Here is a 20,154-nt window from a genome sequence, read left to right on the forward strand (position 1 = left end):
AGGGAAAGAAAACAAAACAATGTACAAAACCCCCCCAAAACTCGTTGCTTTACCAACAGGTCTGACGTGTGAGTTCTGCCTTCATGTCTTTCTGTGGTGTTGAGTAGAAAAACCTGGCATTGCTCCTTCTGGGGAGCCCTCCTCCTCCACCACGTTTCCCTATTCTTATATGTATTAAAGGAAAAAAAAAAAAATCACCTCTCCTATTTTAACTGAAGTTTAGTGTTTAAATATTGCTTTCATGTTATCTTTAACACTTTAATTTGATGGCCATCTGTCTGACCCAGAGGCACACTGGGAGCAGTGAAACCCGTGAGCTGGGCAGTGACCTCTGCGGTTTGTCCTGACAAAGCTCCTGTCTCCTCCTAAAACTTCTGATACTGTGGTGCCATTCGTGACCACAGGAACGATGATGCCTGTAGCTCTTATCACCATTGCTCAGATGTTGGAAGCCAACTGAAACCTTGAGAAATCACACCAAAATATATGTTAAAGGTCCAAAATTCTGAGGTACAACAGGTCTGGTGCACAGTTTATTTCTGCTCAAGAAAATCCAATCTGTGCTGATGGTTTGTTCCACTGGGAGAGGAAAATGTTGGTGGAACTCTATCCCTGTTGCTTGCTCGGGCCCTCCCTGTCTGGTAATGTTGCAAGATTCATTTGACTTTGCAAATGAAGCATGTTCTCTCATGGGGATTATACCAAAATAAATAGGCCTGGAATCCTGAGAGGATAATGTGGTCCCCTGAGGAATGTGTACCTAATTAAGCTTGGAGAAGTCAGATTTGATACCATGAAAGCAGAAGGCTCCAAAAGATGTATGCGATTGCCAAAATTAGGATTGTTTTTTTAACTGTTCTTTAAAGAAGCAGCAATATGAGGCATTTTGAGCAAAGGTAATGTTTTTGCACTCATTTAGTATCAAATCATTCCAACTTACTTTATAAGCGAGCGGTTAAAGAGATGACCTCAGGAGGGACAGTAGCTAGCACTCCATTTGCAGTTCACATTGGGAAGCTAAACCACAGGGCAGAGGGCTGGAGCAAAGGCCCGTGAAAATCTGTTTTTAGGACTGGGTCTGGACTGCAGGGACGTGGCGTAGGTGTTACAGTACTCAGTTACTCATGTTTTTTTCCAAGAAACTCATGGGGAGTTTCTCAAGCTTCTGCTGATTCTCTTTACATGTTGGTGAGGTGGGTACGTGCAGTGTTACCATCACTTCAGCAAATAAAAAATACTGAAACTGTGAAGTTAATAAAATGGCACTAAAATGTCACTCTTGGAATTTGGTTTTGGGTTCAGAGAGCTCTTGGCTGTGTTTATTCTGTTGTTCCCTGTAGCATCTTTATCACAGAACTAGGTAGGAGAAGAACTGGAATGTCTTAGGAAGCTTTTTTGATGTCACTTGGCTTCCGCTTGCTGTATGATAGCATTATAGATGAATAATCCTTGCATTTATTGATAGTGATGAGCCAAGCCCATTTAACAGTTTCTCAGCTGTAGTTGTCTTTGCAATTTCCAATGCAATTTTGTTTGTTTGTTTCTTCCAAACTTAACTTCATAACAGCTTTACAAATCTCAGTGTTGATGTTACTGTATCTACTATCTGTTTTCTTTTTGGGGAACACAATTATACCTTGTTTATGGGAAGGCTGTAGTGACTGCAGAGTGCTTGTTCAGTTTCTGCTGTGTTTGATAAGGCTGCTGTTTGCAGTATATCAAAAAATGCTTCATTTGAAGAGGGAAATTCAGTGGGTTTCAGGCAGGCTTTAGAGCTGTTCTGTCTGGAGTGAAGCGCTGAAGATACCCAATATCTTCAGGACAGAACTCTGAGTTAGATACTGGTATCACCCAACTGAAGATGTCCTATTAAAAAAAGTTGTGTATTACTGTTGCGGCTCTCCAATCCCAAGTTAATATCCCAATAAATTCCCTTTTTGTTCTAGACTTTGGATTTATATTTTTAATTCTGTCATGTCACAAGTTGTGTCTTTGAGAGCACAGTTATTTGAAGATATGCTACACTCGATGTCCAGTAGTTTGTTTCCTTAGTGAGTAAGGGGATTTGAGTGTTTTGAGGGGTGGGTTGGAAAAGGGGGATGATAACTGATGTCAAAAGAAAAAACTAAGCAGAAAAATTTCTTATGTTTTCAAGACTTAACTGCAAAGCTGTAGATTTAAATAAATAGATATCTGTGTGTGTTTAAAAAAAAAAAAGTGTGTATATATATATATATATTTGATGAAGATTCCTCCCCCTGCACATCCCTCCTGTGTTACACACAGCCTGTGGCAGGCGTGCCAGCGTTTCTTAATTGATAAAACTGTAGTTTGGAAGAAAGTGATTCATTATGGCCAAACGGCTAAATTGCTTTTGCAAAGGCAGCGTGATAGTGTTTGAGATTTGGACTTTGAAATGCACCTTTGGTAATAACTGGCTCGTTCTTTGAAGATGGTTCTTCCTCAGAAGGATCACTTCTTGCAAAAAAAAGAAAATAAAAAGTAAGGAAGATACAAACGAAAGATGCATCTGGGAGTGAAGAAAAGTGTTGAAATGTGCGTACCGGATATCCCAGAAACAAGCTGTGGTGCAGCAGTGGGAGTGCTCTCGTCTCTCTTACAGCAAGCGGGGACAGATTTTATTTCCTTAGTGCCAGATACCCTGCTGTTTGTTGACATTTTTTCTTGTTTGAGTTAACATTTATCTCGTATTGGTCGGTTACTCATTAACTGATGTGACTGGTGTTACAGCCGTATGAAGGAAAATTACCTGCAGATTCATTGGAGTCAGGATTCTTCATCAAAGTAATTATTTTAAATCTTTTTCTGTCACTACGGGACCCTTTCAAACTAGGGCTCGATTCAGGGAGTGTCAGAGCAGGAAACTGTTTCCATATTCACTGTGTATGCAAGAGCAGGTAGTTTGTCTTTCCAGTGTTATTTCCGTGGTTATTTGTGGGGAGTCGAACGTGTCTGTGTGCGTGTGTGTGTGTACGTGCTGGAGAGGGAGCGCTGGGAATCAGGCGAGGCGTTCCTGTGTGCTGGAATTGCTGGTTAACAGGTGAGTGTGCACAAGTACAGATGCTGAAGGCACCTTGCTTGTGTGGAGCTATGAAATGCTGCACTAAGGTGTATCTGGGGTATTTCTTAGAAGTATAACGATACTGTTGAAAGCTGACAAACCAGGTGATGGCAAATGTCCTCTGTAAGCTCAGCTGGAGCTTCAGTCAGGGGATCAGAAAAGTCTCTCTGAAATTTGTTTTGTGCTGTTGGTGCACAGTGTGTGTAAGTTTTTGAACCAATGAATGAGACATTTATACTCCCATTTCTGTCTCTGCATTGATACTGGATTCCAGTCCTGCAATCTTGCTTTCCAGATCTATAGTTTTTCTTTAAATGCTGACTTTTAGCATGTGCCAGACCTTTGCAAACCAGGAAAAAGAGGTGGAGCCACTCACACATCCTCAGCTGAGGTTGTCTGGACCTCGTGATCGCCTCTGTTATCGGTCACCACGTCAGCTCTTTGCTTTTTAACCTGTCTGGATTAACTGGAAGAATTTGCTGCAACTGCTCATGAGAACTGACAGTGGGATACACAGAGGTCTATTTTGCTTTGTCGGGGAAGAAATATGCCATTTGTGTATATGGAGTCAGAGGAAAACAGTCAGGGCACCTTGGGCGATTCAGTGTGCCTTGCGCTGAGGTTTTTAGCTGGAAAACAGTAGCAGCACATCCGAGTCTTTGCCTGTGTGGTGTGTTTTGAGTGCTCTGCAGTTCAGTGACAGATCAGCGTAGTGACAAGTGGCAGTGTGCAAGGGCCAGGGGATGCTGCACGCACCACAAAGGGGATTAGGTGAGTCTCTGGTAGTCCTGGAACAGCACCGTCTAACGGCGCCGTTGATCTTTGTACACAAACTGGAACAGATGCACTACCAGGAGCAGGTGGAGTCTGTCAGTGATGTCAGGTTGCTGTGTGGAGCCCTCGTAGGCACAGTGAAGTGCAGAGGAGGAAAAAACCACACAGACATTACCTGTAACGTTCACTCTCATCTTCTCTCAGCCCTGGGTCTGTGTGAGTTGCCTGAATACGATGCCACAGGTCTGCCAAAAAGATCCGTAATTCTCTGCTGAAGTTCTTTTCCAGTGAATGTCCCCAGTGGCCCTGTGTCAAAATAAAGGGGATTTTTCTGTTTTGTAAGCCCTAGTTATTGAGGAGGTTACAGCAGCCATGTGTTTTGTGTAGCCAAGGGGAAAGGAGATGCTTCATTCCTCAAGGGTTTTTAGTAGTGGAGGGAAGAGCAGAGATGGTATTTATGTGCTCCAGTGATGACAACTTTATTCCACAGTGGTTCCAGTTATTAATTATGTGAGCATGTAATATTAGTTCATCTCTGCTTTTCCACTGCGCTACCCAGCCAGCCTGCAAACTCCTTTGGGGTTTCCATTAATTCTCTGTTCTTCCTAGCATGGGAAGTGAGTAATTGTTGAAATCTCAGTTTTTATCTATTTTAACCTTAGGTGCTGCTAATGAGAGCACTAGCAGGAACTGTGTTTTGGTGCTTATAAGTACAGGGCAGTGGCATGGTGAGGATGGCTGGGGACAGTCTTTTCTCCATAGATGGTGGTGCTGATGGCACAGGCTGCGCGTGGCTTCGATTCCTTCCCGCAACAGACTGCTCTGCCGGGCACTGCTTTGGCTTGAAAGGAGAATTGGTGGCTGTCACTGAAGGTGTCCCCTGGAGCTATACATGCTGTGTCAGGCAAGATGTCACAGAGGCAGATGTCATCTTTCCTTTCAGCAATAGGAATGCTCTTGTGGCAGCTTGGTTAGCACCTTCCAGGTGTTTCGTTTGAGTGTTGGGCTGGATGGACTAGTGAATTGTGAGTGGTAGTTGTGCAGTGAGCTGCTGAAATGCAGCTTGTTAAGACCTTGGACTTGGCAGCCCACCGAGGAGTCGGTGTGCAGCAGCAGCCAGACCTCGAGGGTTCGTATCTGTCCTGGCTTCCTTAGGGTTGGATACTGTGGAGATCATGAGGAGGCTGGGAGTTGAAAATCAGTGTGCTCCTTTCATGGTGTTTTTGTTTTGTTTTTTTTTTTCTTAAGTACTTTATGATTTAAGAAGCGTTGAGAATCGGAGATACATCTTTTTCTGAGCTGTTGTGGAGGCAAATGCCATCCCTTCCACGCTAGTGGTTAGAAGCTGCTTCTGAGAGTTAGGATCAGGGTGAGTTGTGCTGGGGTAGTCAGGTCTGTCTCTCTCTGTGCTGCCTGCAGGACTGGTGTTTCTTCTTGTTCTCGTGGCTTGCTCTACTGCATCTCCTTTTTATTATTCTAAGGATTACAAATGACACATCAGGCCCCTTCTGCTCAGTAACCCACTCTGTACACCATGGCTTGAGAGCTGGTAGGACAGCTCACCAACAGTTCCTGAGAGAAAACTCCACCGTTGTAATCCAGGGGTTGCCACAGAGTTTCTGGCTCCCCACTGCTGGCTGAGAGGCAAGTCTGACCTGGAGAGCTGAGGTTGTGAAGGTGTTAAACAAAACGGGGTGAACCTCAAGGTGCTTGTTAACCTGAGCGTTGGTGTTGACTGTTACTCAAGCTCAGCTGAGTTGTATAAATCAATGAACCACGGTCTTTCAACTGAGTCTTTGCACCTGGGTCAGGGCAACCCCCAGCACAAATCAGGCTAGGTGGAGAATGGATGGAGAGCAGCCCAGAGGAGAAGGACTTGGGGTGCTGGGGGAGGAGAACCTCAACGTGAGCCAGCAATGGGCACCCACAGCCCAGAGGCCATGATAAAAATCCAGGACCAGGGCAAGGTACTGGGAAGTGCTGAGGTTCTAGTTTACTTGGAAAGCAGAATACTTATTTATTAACTAAAACTGAGATTATATTAGAATAAAGGATGCTGCAAAGGATGGAGGGGGGGTGAAAAGGTGGTCACACATGGAGAGGGGCCCTCCATGTGTGACCTGAGGGAAGATGTTACTCTTCAACCTGTTTCACTGATGACAGCATGTGAGCAGGGCGCTGACATGGCATTGAGCTCACACGAACTATTCAGGGGGCTGAGAGAAAGCAAAGCAGCCCAGAGTGGCTGTGGACACTCACCTTCTGCACTGGGTGGGGTTGGTGCCCCTCTGGCTCCTCCTGTGTCTCACAGTGTTTGAGGGACCTCAGTCAACAGCACTGTGTCATCTCCAAAGGAAATGTCTTTTTTCCTTATTTTATTATTATTTTTTATTCCAGGTGGTGACACCCTGCTTTTTTCCAAGCAACTACGATCTGGTAAGTGTTTTGGCAGTACTAATATCCACCAGGTTTGATTAGGTTAGAGGTTGGGTTGTTCCTGTAACCTCCCATAATCTCTTATTATTTCATTAGTGTGCCATCGCCTCTCCCCTGTGAGAGCTTGGCAAATCATGGGTCTGTTCCTGAAGCTTCTTACCGTGTCCTGTCCCGTGCAGGAATCTGGTGGCTTGATGGAGCATTTTGCAAGGCTAAGGGTTAACTGGGTGAAATGTTCTGAGGCTTCTTAAATGGGACTGGATGACCTGCCTGTGATACAGCAACCAGGTGCAGTTGTCCATATTACATGATCTGCTTGTATTTGTGTGTTAGAAATAAAAAAAGGAAGATACTGATTGTTTCAACATACTGATGTCTCCTGTCAGTGTGAACGTACAAGCAGTGGAGGATTTGTTTGGGACCCGTTACTTTTTGTTGATGGTGGAAGAGAGGATGTTAACCCAGGCCTGCTGAGGACAGGGAAATGATGAGCCTTTTCTGGCCTGAGTGACTGAAGGTGGTTATTTTAGCTCCAGAGGTACCACGGATGATGCCTGGAGCACAGGGTTATTTATTGAACTGCCACCTGCCAGTGTCATTACTGGGGTGAAGCAGCCAACAGCTGGTACCCGAGCGCTCTGTGTGTCGTAGGTATGTGATGCAGCCACTGGCCATCAGGAATCCTACATCTCGCTTCTGCCTTGCTGTGGGAATTGGCCAAGTCACTTGGCATGTTTTTGTGTCTTGATTTCCCTGCTGGAGAAAACACAGGCTGTGATACTCAACCTGATATGATCCACAGAAGTGAAAAGGTGCCATGGGAGTATTGGTTCGTGCTTTTCTTAACTATTATCCTTTAAAAGAAAGGCTGGAAACCTAAATCGGTGATTGACGGTATTATGAGGAATGTGAATATTGACTCATGGGAAGTCTCTCCTCATTTTGACCCAGTAATTTTGTGAATTATCCCATATCAGAGTCTGAGTGTCCTGTATTACTGCTGAAATTAGAGATAGAAAAGAAACTCTCTTACGTCTGCAGCTCACGGTATTAGATGTATACTGGGAACTGCAGTTGCTATTCCTTTTGTGCTGTGCACACAACCTGAGTATTGATTCTGACATGGAAAATTGGGCATTGTGATTCAGCAGCCATTTTAAACATCCTGTGGGATGTGTTACTGATCCTTACCATGAATAATTCAGGTTGAACTTGGTTGGTGTGAACTGTGAACATGGGGCAGTGCTGGTGATCTGGACCCAAGTGACTCTGCGACGTGCTGACAGTTTGGATGGCAAAAGTGGCCTGGCGTGTTGTAGTTTACTAGCAGGTGGTAGCCAGAGGTCTATTCAGTCTCTGAATAAAACCTTTGCTAGTTTTAGGTGGAAGAAAGGGTGGAATCCTGTTTAAATTTCTTGCTGGGAAAGCTGGAGGTGAAATATTTTCACTATGTGGTATGCAGTATGTTCTTAATACTGAGAGTGAGATTGAGCAATGTATTTTGCTTTTGCTGTGAAATGTGGTGACGTTTTTAGATGAGGAGTCTGTCTTGTGCACAAATAAGTTTTATCTGTTTGGTGAAGAGTTCTGTTGTTCTGAAAGAGAATAATCTGTGACTGTATTAGATATAAGCCATTTCTTTTACAACTATTTTGAGTGTAAAATACTGAGAAGATCAAGAATAAGTAGTTGAGATCTTTGGATTATAGGGAGGGCAGTACTCTCTTCGAATTAACCAAAACTCTGTTGGCGCAGTTTGCTGCTGAACTGTGGATTTATCCCCACTCATTCCAGCCAAGGAATTCCAGCCTTTTAGTTCTCGCATAAATAAACGGCACACACGCCTGCTCTGAATTAGCACCACGTATATTTAGCCAATGTAGTGGTTGCTTGTATTGCTGTCCTTAGTGTGGCTTACAGCAAGGGCTGTAGTTAAACTCTCAGTGGCATGTCTGTTGGAAGCCTGTTGAAGCCTGCTGGAACTCACAGATGCTCTTTTTCTTCAGAATGTGGGTTTTATTGATTATTTTCAGCTTGGAAGTCTTGTTTCCAAAGAGGCCCTTTCTTCCTGTTCCTCATGAGCCGTGGATCCTGAAGCTCTGTAATGACATCAGGACCCTTATATATCAACCCAAGGCAGCTGTTAGGAGTTTCAGGTGCTAAAATATAAACCAGCTGCTGTTAAGTCTTCTAATACTACTTATTTATGTTGTCATGCACATTCCCCTACCCGGAGAAGGGGGGATGATGTTAGTCCAGCTCTGTTAATTGGAGTCAGATGTTTAGCAAAGATGACCTATTCTGGTGCACTTCATTTTAGTTCATGAAGAGGCAATGGGTTATTTGTGACAATGGACTTTCAGTGCAGAGAGATAGAGCATGACCCAGAGATGTTAAAGAGAAAAGGAGGAAAACAAGTGCCATGGTCAGTGGTGGGTTTTTTGTTGTTTGTTTGGATTTTTGGTGGTGGTGGGTTTTTTTTTTTTAAGAGCTGACTTAGCCTTTATAACAGTACTCCTAAAAATTATAAAAATCAAAGATGACAAGTCTGTTTAAACAGCCTTTTCTGGAATTGTTGGATCTCATTTTGAAAGACTGACAATTACTCAGTTGATCTCATTTTTTAAAATCAACATTTGTAATTAATAAAAAAAAAATTGCTAACAAGTATACACATTTTTCTTAAACAAGCCTTTTTCTCTAGTGCTACAAAAAGAAGAGAATGTTTAGGCTTTAGTCTTGAAGCTCCAAATACTTTACATTTCATCTATTACTTTTAAAAGATAAAAATAAAAGGAAAGCCAATGGAGGGAGATTATTTTTGAGGTCATTTTTAGATTCTAGGAAGTATTCTAGGACAATTTAAGATGCATCAAGAGGGCAGCACGTTTGTCTCCACCGAGATTTTTTTCCCCATCCTTGATGTTAGCATATCTGTGAAAAGAATGAGGGAAATGAAGGCTGGATTCCCCCGAGGCCCCTCACATAGCCTACCAAATCTCTTGTGGCAATGAAATGCGGCGTGAAGGCTCTGTGGCTGGGATGGTCCTTATCGCTGCAGGACCTGTCAGGTTTAAGGCACGGTTAAGTAGTGATCCTTACCAGAGAAATTTCTGATTTCACCTTTATAACCCTTTGTAACCTTTCTTCTTTTTTGTTTCTTTTTTCCCACTGGGTGCTGAGGAATCCTGCTCACCTGTAGCGCTGCCGTTCAGCCATCCCACTGCACAGCCAGCCGTGCTGACACAGAACCGTTACACGGACACTTGCCCAGCTACCCCTGCGTTATTGTAACAGCGCTTCAAACAGGACTTTGTTAGCTGTTTCGCTAACTCTCGGGTGGAAGTTTAATAGTTTTGATAGAAATTGAGGAGGGGTGGCAGTGGTTCTGCTTTTCTTGTTTTGCTGAACTCTGTTTTCCTTAAGTACACAAGCCTCTCTTCTGCTTGTGAAGAGAAAAATCAGAGACTCTCACACTCAGGCCCCTCCTAACAAACCAAAAACCTGACTGTGAACAGTGAGTATGACTGTGCTCTGGCCTGTCTCAAAAGAGGAGGGGAACAAAATGAAAGTAATTGTGGGAGAAAAGGGGTTTTTGTGTGCATGCAGGTGTTCTGGTTTGGGTTTTTTTTGAGAGTATGTGTCTTTCATTTGCCTTTTTTCTTTTTTTAAAAAAAGAATGGGGAGATACCTTGAAAAAATTGCTGAAGATGTGAGTGACGAAGTCACAAAGGCCTCATCCTAACTGCATATCTCATTTTTACTTGAAATTTGTGGTAGTTAATTAACACTTACCTTCATATATCCAACCTAGTGCTGGCATTTTCTCAAAAGAAACTCAAAGTGAATTTTTGTGAAAATGTATTATGGTACAAAGAAAAACAAAAATGAACAACCAATTATATATGTGGAAAGAGAGGAAGAGAACAGAAAACCTTAAGAAAACTCAATGTTTGAAAGAAAATGAGCCCTTTTTGGCAAAAAACCTATCCCGTTCCTTTTTTTCATGGTGTCTGGTGAATGCAATCCTCCCCAGATGCTTTGGCTGAGAGAGATCAGTAGATATGACAACATGTATTTTTATCCTTACTGCATTCATTTACTTTTTAAACACATCTTCCCAGGGGAAAAAAAAAAAATAAAGTGAGGCTGTCTGTGTTCCCATGGAGCGCAGCCCATCTGTTTTTAATGTGAGCCTGCAGGAGATGTTTTTTTTGTTTGTTTCTGAGAAATCTGAGGCTGAAGTACTGGTTGTGCTGTTGGGAAGGCCTGACCATGTAGATGGAGAATTGCATTCTCCAGTTTCATTTTAAGTGGGGCCTCTTAGAAGATGTGGGATTGTTGGGTTGGGTTAATCAGGAATGACCTCCAAATACACGGAGAGTGGTGACAGTGACTCAGCTGAGTTAGGAACTGATGTACACAACAATTTTCCTCTCCCAGCTACAGGTTTGGTTTCCAGATTAAATCAGTAAAAGCTTTGCTGGAAAATTGCATCAAGTGGGTTTGATTTGTACTAAACTTCTGTGACTTATGACTAACTCATTTCTTGGTTGTCCTTTTTCTTTCTTCTTCCAAGCAACAGGACAGAAATCTTGCAGAAAACTAGGAAAATGCCCAAGTGTGTTATTTACAGGACTGACTTTTTTGCCCTGTTTGCTGCATCCAGCCTTTAGCTCACAGCACCTGTGTGATGCCTCCAAAGCGAGAGTTGTATGCACATAGCAAGCATGAGTGGTGAATGGAGGTGGAGGGCACACGTGGCCAGCCCTCTCCATTGCTGTGGTCTCTCCTGGACCCTTCCTGTTGTTTCACCAGGGAGGGCTGTGGCTGCAGCTGCCTGTGCAGTGACCAGGCCTGCTCTGCTGTGCCCCAGTCTGTGGGCAAGTGGTGGGAACAGTCATGGAAGGGACCTCTCAAAGCCATCTAGTCCAACCCCCTGCAGTGACAGGGACATCTGGACATCTGCAACCAGACCAGGCTGCTCAGAGCCCCGTCCAACCTCACCTGGAATGTTTCCAGAGATGGGGCTTCTCCCACCTCTTGTAAACAATTTCTTCCTTCTATCTAGTCCGAATCTCCTTTCTTTTAGTTTCAAGCCATCACCCCTTGTTCTCTCACTCCCTGCCCTCGTCCAGAGTCCTTCCCCAGCCTTCCTGGAGCCCCTTCAGGTACTGGGAGGCCGCTAGAAAGTCTCCCCAGAGCCTTCTCCAGCCTGAACTCTCAGTCTCTCACAGCAGAGCTGTTCCATCCCTCTCATCATTTCTGTGGCCTCCTCTGGACCAGCTCCAACAGGTCCATGTCTCTCCACCGTACTTCCCCTTTGCATCCCCTTGATTTTAGACTGATTGTACTCGTCAATCCAAAAGCATGGACTGATGGGAAGTTGTGTTTCTGGTGATCTACCTTAGATTTTTGTAGTAGTGGATTGGCTCATTTCTTGTAAAAGGTTTATTTTAAACTTCAACAGATGCAACTTAGCATGTTTTAAAGCCTTGACCAGAGATTTTACTCGGTGCATAAAGAAAATCCTAGGCAGTTCACTTTATCAATACCCATGCAAGTGTCTGTTTTCATGGAAAATGGTAAAATGAGGGATTGGGAAGTAAACACCCTCAGCAGCTGCCTGCTGGCTTCCAGGACCTGGATATGCAGGGTGATAGTGTAAAATCAGTTTGCTTTCAGTATCTGTTTGAAAAATAGTTTGGTTATTAATACTGTAGAGCATACATGAGATTCTGAATGATTTATTTATTTTGTGTGGACATTAAGAAGAGATTTCTTAGGATATAGTTAAACTGTCTGGAAAATTAAAGTCATTTTGTTAACCTTTCTCCTTCTGCAGGTTAATAACTCTGAGACCGTTAAAAGTCATGTAACCAGAACTGTAAGTAATTCCATTTTATTTATTTCTTTTTCCTTTACTTGGCCTGATTTATTTTCCTGTTGTTGACTGCTTATTTTTATTGCACCTAGCCATTTTCAAACCATGTGCTTTGGGTTCTATACTGTGTAAAATTATCCTTTGATTAGGATAATTAGTGGGTTTTTCCTGCCTGTGTTTATCCAGGAGCAATGAAATGAACTGTGTTCCTTATTTCTAAATCAAGCAGGGAAAAAGTAAAGAGAAATATTAAAATCTTCATGGACTGGTTATATTCAGAGGAGTTCAGAAATGCAGATTTTTTTTTCACCAGGAAGAATATTAGTTCTTGTTTTGTGGTCAGTATGCAATTGATATTTTAGCCTTTATTTGTTCAAGTTACTGTGTTGTGCTATTTACAAAACAAATTACGTGCCTCTTCCTAACCCTTTTTATTATTATTGCTGCTGTAGTACTACTGGTACAAGTAGTATTAAATACATTTATTGAAGTGAAACAGAAGCCAGTCTGCTAAGTGATGGAGACATTTCTGCATTGGGAAATGCTGCACATTTCAATACTGAGAGCACGTGTGAGTGTGCTTGTAGTGCAATTTCTGTGAAATTAGTAAAACAAAGAAAGACTTTCTGAAGTCCTTTATCAGAGAAGTTCCTTTGATTTCTAAATAAATCCCAGGAGATGCCTGCAGGTGACTCTGGTAGGCAGCTGTGCTGCAGGCGTTTGACCGCTGGAAAGACGAGGTTAACACTGGAAAAGGAGCAGAGGGGAGGACTTGGGGGATGCTCAGGTTCTTTACGGGTTCACCCTTCAGTGCAGAGCAGCTCCGTGTTCCAGTGAGTGAGCAGCTCCTCCAGTGTCACCCATGGGCGTCACGCTTGTTCTGTTCTGTGACATCCTCCCTGGTTTGGCGCTGCAGCTTCTGCTGGTGCCGCTTGCTGCAGGGTGTGAAGAGTCTGGTCCTTGGCTGCCCAGCCAGGCAGGAGACCTTCTCACGGGCTGTTTGTGTTACCAGCACCATTGGCTTGCGGTGGCAATACGTGTTTTTGTACAGCCGAGGTCATCGCTGGGTTGGTTCCCTGCTGCTGTCCACACTGTTCCAGTAAAATTCCAGCTATTTCTGAGTTGCTAGAATATATTTGATATGGAAACCAGCTAAAATGTCTAGTGGCAAGATTGTTTCTCCCTTCACTTTGCTCTTCCTTAACTAGATGAGTTAACTAAAATTAAAAAAATAATAATAAAAAAAATCAGAATAGAGCAAACTTCTTCATTATCTGCATGTGACTAATGCATTGTGACAGCTGCTTCTAGTGTAACAAATGGGAAGCAAAATAATGAGACATGTTGTGAGGAAAATAATTGCAGATTGTTTTCTATAGTTAGTTGGAAGTTTTTAGCTTCATTGTGTTGTTTCTGAATACTTCAGAGGGTTTTCTGTTTGCACTGGTTGCTTATTACCCGAGCCAAGGTCATACTTCTGGGTTTGTTTCTGTACATGTGGTAGCTCCCACACAGATATTTTGAAGGCAGCCTTAGTGACAAGCAGCGCCTTTTGTCCTGTTCTATTTTGCATTGGTTGGTATTTGACCATTAGCAAGTTTCCTGCAATTTTTAGTAGTTACTTTCCATGGACCAGAACAGCCCAGGAGCAAAGGGTGTGGTGGAGGAGAGGCAGGGTGTTGCTGGATATAGAATGTGGTGGTTTCACTGGGCTTGGGAGCCAAACCCAGCCGCTCACTCACTCCCCCCGGCCCCAGGGAGTGGGGGAGAGAATTGGGGGACAGGGGTAAGGAGACTCATAGGGTGAGGTAAGAACAGTTTAATAACGGAAATAAATAAAACTTAGTGATATTAAAACACAAAGTACTTTGACTTCCAGTGACAAGTGAAAAAATCTGTGTGTTACCAACATTTCTCTCCTAAGCAATCCCAGCTGAACCCAAATCCCAGCACTAATAGCAAGAGACTGCTTTAACCTGCCTGACCCTTCTCTGGCTCTGAGGTTTCTTCTCCCTTCCTCAGTCTCCTTTGTGTCTTTGTGGCATCTGCTCCAGGAAGGAAAAGCTCTCTTGCTTCTTCCTAGCAATGGATATCTATAGCATCAGCCCTTACTGCTTTGTAGGAAAGCTGGGTGAACATCAACAGAGAGAGTTTGGCTTGAGTTCTTGGTAGAGTCAGAAACAAACCTTTGGTAGCTTGATTCTGCTGTTTGGGATAACTCTGAGGCACGGGTAACACAGTCGGGAAGTCAGAAGTGAATGTTCTTACATGTAGAGGGCTTCCTCATGCTCCTGTGGGCTGGAATATTATTTTACTCTTAATAGTGACATATTAAAAACAAATAAATGAGGCTTCTTGTTTCAGCTGGGGGCTGGCAGAAGTGATTCTGTCACTTTTTATCCAAGAATTGTGTGCACATAGTTTTCTGTTAGTTGATAGAACTGGCCCAGGTTGCCCAGAGAAGCTGTGGCTGCTCCCCCCTGGAAGTGTTTGAGGCCAGGCTGGTGAAACTATCACACTGCCCCAGTTGGTTCCTTGTTGCCCTGGCAGATTGGTAGGTGGAACTCCATGTCCACGTGCCCCACTGACTTGCCAACAATGAGCTGGATGACAAAGCTCCCCCAGTTCACTTGTTTAGGGGAGCATGGCCTCTCTGGGCTGAAGTGTTGTAGGGAAGGGTTGTGGGAGCAGCTTTGCCAGCAGGTGAGAGTCAGGGCGCTATCTGGCAGGGAGACAGCAGGCTGGGATTTAGAACTGCTCCGGACACTGCCGCTTGCAAGGGGCACGCTGGTCTGGACTCTTGCTGTTACACTGCACGGGGGAACAGATGGTTATTTTTACAAACATAGTATACAGACAGAACAAAAATAAAATGTACAGCCAAGCACATAGCTGTTTGCAGTAGAAATAATGATCAATCTCTTCTGCAGAGAGTAAACTCCAAAAAAGAACTTTACTAATTTTTAAATATTTACTGCAGGAGTAGATACGCAGAGACGTTTGTATTCACAAGTCACGAAGCTTTGTTTTCCACATTAGGAATCATTCTAAAGCCAGAGGCCAAAAGATTATGCAAATTTTGGTTCTTATCCAAGACATCCAAACATGTGTTTCAGTGTAGCTTCCAAAAGCAACTACTGTGTCAGTAGGAATCACCATGGTGGAGCAGTCCAGTGGTCAGCATAGTTCCTTGTTCTGGCTTTTCTATGATGTTAGAACCATTAGAGACTGTGTAGAACTGGTAGGCTGTGCTGTGGAACAGGTCAGAGAGTTTCTTCTGACTCCTGTCTGTGACTGGGGGAATGAAAATACCATCACAAATCTGGCTAAAACGCATTCAGGTCTCCTGCTGATCGGTCTCTCTGTGTTCGTATTTGCGGCTGTTCAGTGAACAACTGTGTGGAAAAAAGTGTTGTGGGCGAATGAAAAGCTGTGTAACATGCACGTGATTTCATGACAGATTAGCTAATCAACTTTTCTGGTGCCTATATCAACGTTAAAAACAGGCACAAAGAGAATATTTATGTCCCAAGTAGATCCATGTCACTTTTTGTCACAGTAAGTCACCTTTAAGTCACAGATTACTCACCGGTTGTTGTTTTGGACAGTTGTAGTTTCTCTCTTTGATCCTGACGCTGTTGGTGCTTCCGTGCCAGGAGGAGCCCAGGAGAGAATAGCTGGGCTTTGTGAAGGCCGGTCGGATCCTGGAGTTTTCCGTGGTGGTGTTCCTTGGAGGAATGTGTATTTGATGAACAGATGTCTCAGCTGTTCACAACAACCCCATGCTTTAGGAATTAGTTCTTATATTCTGCTGAGATCACTTTTACACAGATATTGTATTATTATATGATAGTTCAGTGCCAGGAACGGGACATTTTTTTACAGATTTATTGATTTATTTTTTATTTTATGATTTTTTTTTAACTTGACTCACTTCATTTATTTCTTTGAGGCTTTGAGCAACCTGGTCTAGTGGAAGGTGTCCCTACTGATGGCAGGGGGAGTGGGACTGGATGAGCTTTATGGTCCTTTCCAACCCAGCCCAGCCTGTGATTCTGTGGAAGCCTGTTTTGTCCAAGCTGCACTTTAATTGCTGTCTTGCCCACTTCCTACATTTCCAGTGACAGCAGACTCCTGGGAAACTTACCTTCTAGTGACTGCTGTGATCTGCTCACAATAATGTAGAATTAAATATGGGGCTGTCTCTGAGCCTCTGTCAGGCCTAGGCTGGGCTGCACTCTGGGATGGTCTCATCCAGGGACTGTGTTTTTGAGAGAGATGGGATAGCGAGCTCTGCCGCGTACGCAGGACGAGATGCAGGAGTCAGAGATGGTAAAAGAAGCAGTAAGGAGGATGTCGGAGGAAAGAATGGTGTGGCTTGAGTTTTGTCTGTTGAAGCCGTGACACAGTCCCCTGAACACAGTGGATTTGCTGGTTCAGATCCTTCTGTGGCTGGAGAGAAGACAATGAATGGTCTTTTGAGAAGCAATTGCTCCCCCCTGCTGGCTTGCACACAGCTGCAGCTTGGTGTCCTCTGCACTTGCTCATCCAGGAATAACCCTTACTGCATTGTTTGGGATTGAGCCGTTGGTTTGGGATGTAAAAATTCCCTAAAACTGAGCAAATAGGTAAATGGGCAATGTTTTCTTTTTTTTTTTTTTTTTTTTTCCAAACTCTGGTTCTCAAATGACTGGTTGTACTGTCTGTGCTGCCTGGCAGTCCCAGGGAAGCAGGGGAACCAGAATCGAGGGGAGAAGCTCAAGGAACACTAATCTCAGGGTAATCTGTCCTCCTGGCAACAAATTAAGTGCTAGTTCCACTGGATCTATCCTACTTACCACTCTAAATTTTTAGCCAGGTGTGGTTAAACACCTCATTTTGAGCAGTTATTTTTCATTCCCCCTCATCTCTGTACTGCTCTTGGCTGACAGGAGTTGAAAATCATGTCTGGTTTTACAAGACTTCGTGTGTAATTGTCCATCCTGGGAGATAACAGACAGGATTTTGACAGATAATCAGATGTTTTGCTGTTATCCCTCCAGTGTGCTGCAAGGCAGAAAATAGTGATTTTTTTTTTTTTTTCTCTCTTTTTACTTGGATGGAAATGATTTGTCTGTATGTAGAGCCTGCTTTGTGCCACTGGCTCCTGTCCTTGGTGAAACTCGTATTCTGCTGATCTGTGTGTAGGACTAGGTCCTGAATGAAAAGGCATCTGTGCTTATCAGTGAAATGACCCTGGAACCACATTGACATGTTGGGAAAAATCAGAGACAGGCACGTGAGTTCAAGATTGGTTTCAACTGACTGTTAAACCGGAGTTCTGTCAGAAGCATGGTGAGGTACACCTCACATTTACAGATTGCCTGTTGGGAGAACTGCTGTAACAGCTTCTTCAGGTGTTTGAGAACACACTGTAAGGGCACATGCATATGTGCTACGTGTCTCATCAAGCCTTTAAAAAGCTTTTTCAGTAACCATTTTGCCTCTGTAGTAAGTCATGTATTATATCTTCGATGGATTTTGCTAAATGTTTAGCTGTGAGGGGAGAACTTAGTGGTGTAGTCATTGATAATTAGTAAACTAAAGAAAGAGTAAGAAGAAAAACTGAAGAACAAAGAATGCATCGCTAGCTAGAAGGTAATTAGGCCATGGAAGAGAGGAAGAAGTGACTATAACCTAGAGGACATGCAGAAAAATGGAGATGTGACCTTGCCTGTCTGTCCGTTTGCCAACAAGTCATTGATTGTAGTCAACGTAAAACGTACAGGGTGATCTTGACCTTATGAAGGGTTAAATTATATAAAATTTAGTAGCTTGGTGCACCATAGATAGGCAAGGGGAAATTTCATGGTCTGAATCAAAGTATCTTTTGAAGTTCTGTTTTGAGTTCTGTTGATTTTGGGAGCTGTCCAGAATTCTATAAAAGCACACCCATAGTGAGAGACTGGAGAGTATCGAAACTGTTGGAGACCAAGCAGTGAACTGTGATACTTAAATGAGATTTCAGAACAAGAGTCCTTTCAAACGGATATATTTCTATTTTTATATGTGCAACCAATCAAAATTTCTTTTCAAGCAGTGCTAGTAATTTAAGTTTTAAGTTGTAGCAGCTACTGAATTGTGGAAGCTGTCCAGATTCTTTTTTTGTACCCAGAGCAGGAGAGGGCACTGTGCATTTCAGGAGGGGACACAGCCCACGTGTGGGAAATGTCGATCTCTCTAACAGGGTTTTTTCTATGTTATGTCTTGTCCATGTGCTTGTATGCTGCGTGCTGCTAGGTTATATCCTAGTTTGTATGCTGCAGCAGTGTGCAACAGATTTTATCACTTACTGTTTTACCAGAGGGAGCCTCTGAGTGACTGATTATTCAGGTTACATGGAGGTTTAGTCATAAAGTTTATGAAGAAATGGTTTAAGTACTCCCTAAGTGATGGATACACCTGTGACCAACAGAGACCAAGGAAGTGGGGGGAGAGACATGTTCTGCTAATTGCTTTCTAGTTATAAAAACAAAATATGCTAAAAGCTTTGTCTTGAATTTCAGTTGTTAGTTATTTACTTGTTTTAGCACCTGTGGTGTATTACCTACAGCCTTTAAAATACTGAGAAAGGTTTGAGTAAAGAGAAGCTGAAAATGCCATGAAGTTTCCTCATTTTCTGTTGTGTAAGACAGGAACTAGTGGAACTGGGACCAAACACTTAAATGAGATGCACCTTATGCCATCAGGTGTACTTTCAGATTTAGCAGAACAGCTTATTTCCAGAAATTCTGGAAGGGAGTGTGCCACTTGCATGTCTGTGTGTGTGTCCTGGTGCTTGTCTGTGTCCAGCTGTGCCCAGGTTTAATACACCTCACTGTATGCAGGGTTTGAAGGTCTCTTCCATTTGAACACACTTCCTTTGCTTTGGGAATATTCATCATGTGTGTAACTGAAACAGATCAGGTTTATCAGCTTTCCAGCTCTTAACCTTCATCTGAATAAGCTTTTCTGTGCATTTTTCTGTATAGTAAGTATAAATTCAGGGCAGGAAAGTGAGTGAATATTTTTGTCTTACAGAGCTACTGATGCATGATATTAAATTGAACTTCTGATTTTTCTGTATAAAAATAGATCTCTAAGTGTGAAGTAAATATTTTTATTTCTTTAATGCTAGTGTAGTTACAGCTGTCTCTTTCTGAGAGCCTGTCCTGGAAGGAGGGGTGCTGCCCCCTCTAGATGTCTCTGTTTCTCTCCATTCTGTACAGAGCTTGGGTGACTATCACACTAGAGCTCAATTCTGAGACAGCTACAATTATATGAGAGAAATTCTGTTACTAAGGTTCACACTTGACACTTTTTTATGCATAGTTACTATTACTGAACCAATGGAACTACGAAAGACCCACACTAAATTCTCATAAAACAAAACCATTGCAGCTCAGCTTCTATTCAAACTCCTAGGACTCTGACACTGGAATAAACTGAGTATGTTTTTCAATATTGTCACAAGAGAATCACTTGAGAGGAACTTACTTCTGCTGGTTTATACAGCAATTCAAGCTCCATCTTCTCAGGAGTCTGCTGAATGTTTTCTCTGATCCTAATGCAGTTACCAAGCAGAGTAGAAAATACAGCCAGTCCTTCTCTGGCAGGAGTTGGAAGAGGATAAAGAGTTGAACATAACCTGGCCATGACCACAGTGTTTGATTTCAAAACATAAGGCGGTCATCCTCTCTAATCCTACTGTTGGTCTAGTTTTCCACATTAGGGACATAATAAATGAGGAAAAAAAGCAGGAACATTGACATCAGTGGCGGCAAGGAAGGTACCAGGTTGACCATTCTGCTCTCTTTGTTCCAGAATTCCAGCAGTGCTTCAAAGAACTCCTCCTTCAGTTGTGACAAAGGATCACGGCAAGTATTTCTTTCATATTTGGTGGAGCAGTGTCACATAATGCTGTGGTGGGCTTAGGTTTTGTTATTTGTGGTTGTGACTT

General features: G+C 43.1%; 1 protein-coding gene across 1 annotated transcript in view; it reads left to right on the forward strand.

The window, feature by feature from the left end:
- TNS3 (tensin 3) overlaps positions 1-20,154 on the forward strand; it is a gene marked incomplete at its 3' end in the record, with an annotated part of 78,818 nt that overhangs the window by 19,544 nt on the left and 39,120 nt on the right. The window contains exons 3-5 of the mRNA XM_010172102.2: positions 6,254-6,292; positions 12,138-12,179; positions 20,019-20,071. The remainder of the gene's footprint in view (positions 1-6,253; positions 6,293-12,137; positions 12,180-20,018; positions 20,072-20,154) is intronic.

Source organism: Antrostomus carolinensis, unplaced genomic scaffold, assembly GCF_000700745.2.
Source record: "Antrostomus carolinensis isolate BGI_N321 unplaced genomic scaffold, ASM70074v2 scaffold10897, whole genome shotgun sequence".
NCBI classification, from domain to species: domain Eukaryota; kingdom Metazoa; phylum Chordata; class Aves; order Caprimulgiformes; family Caprimulgidae; genus Antrostomus; species Antrostomus carolinensis.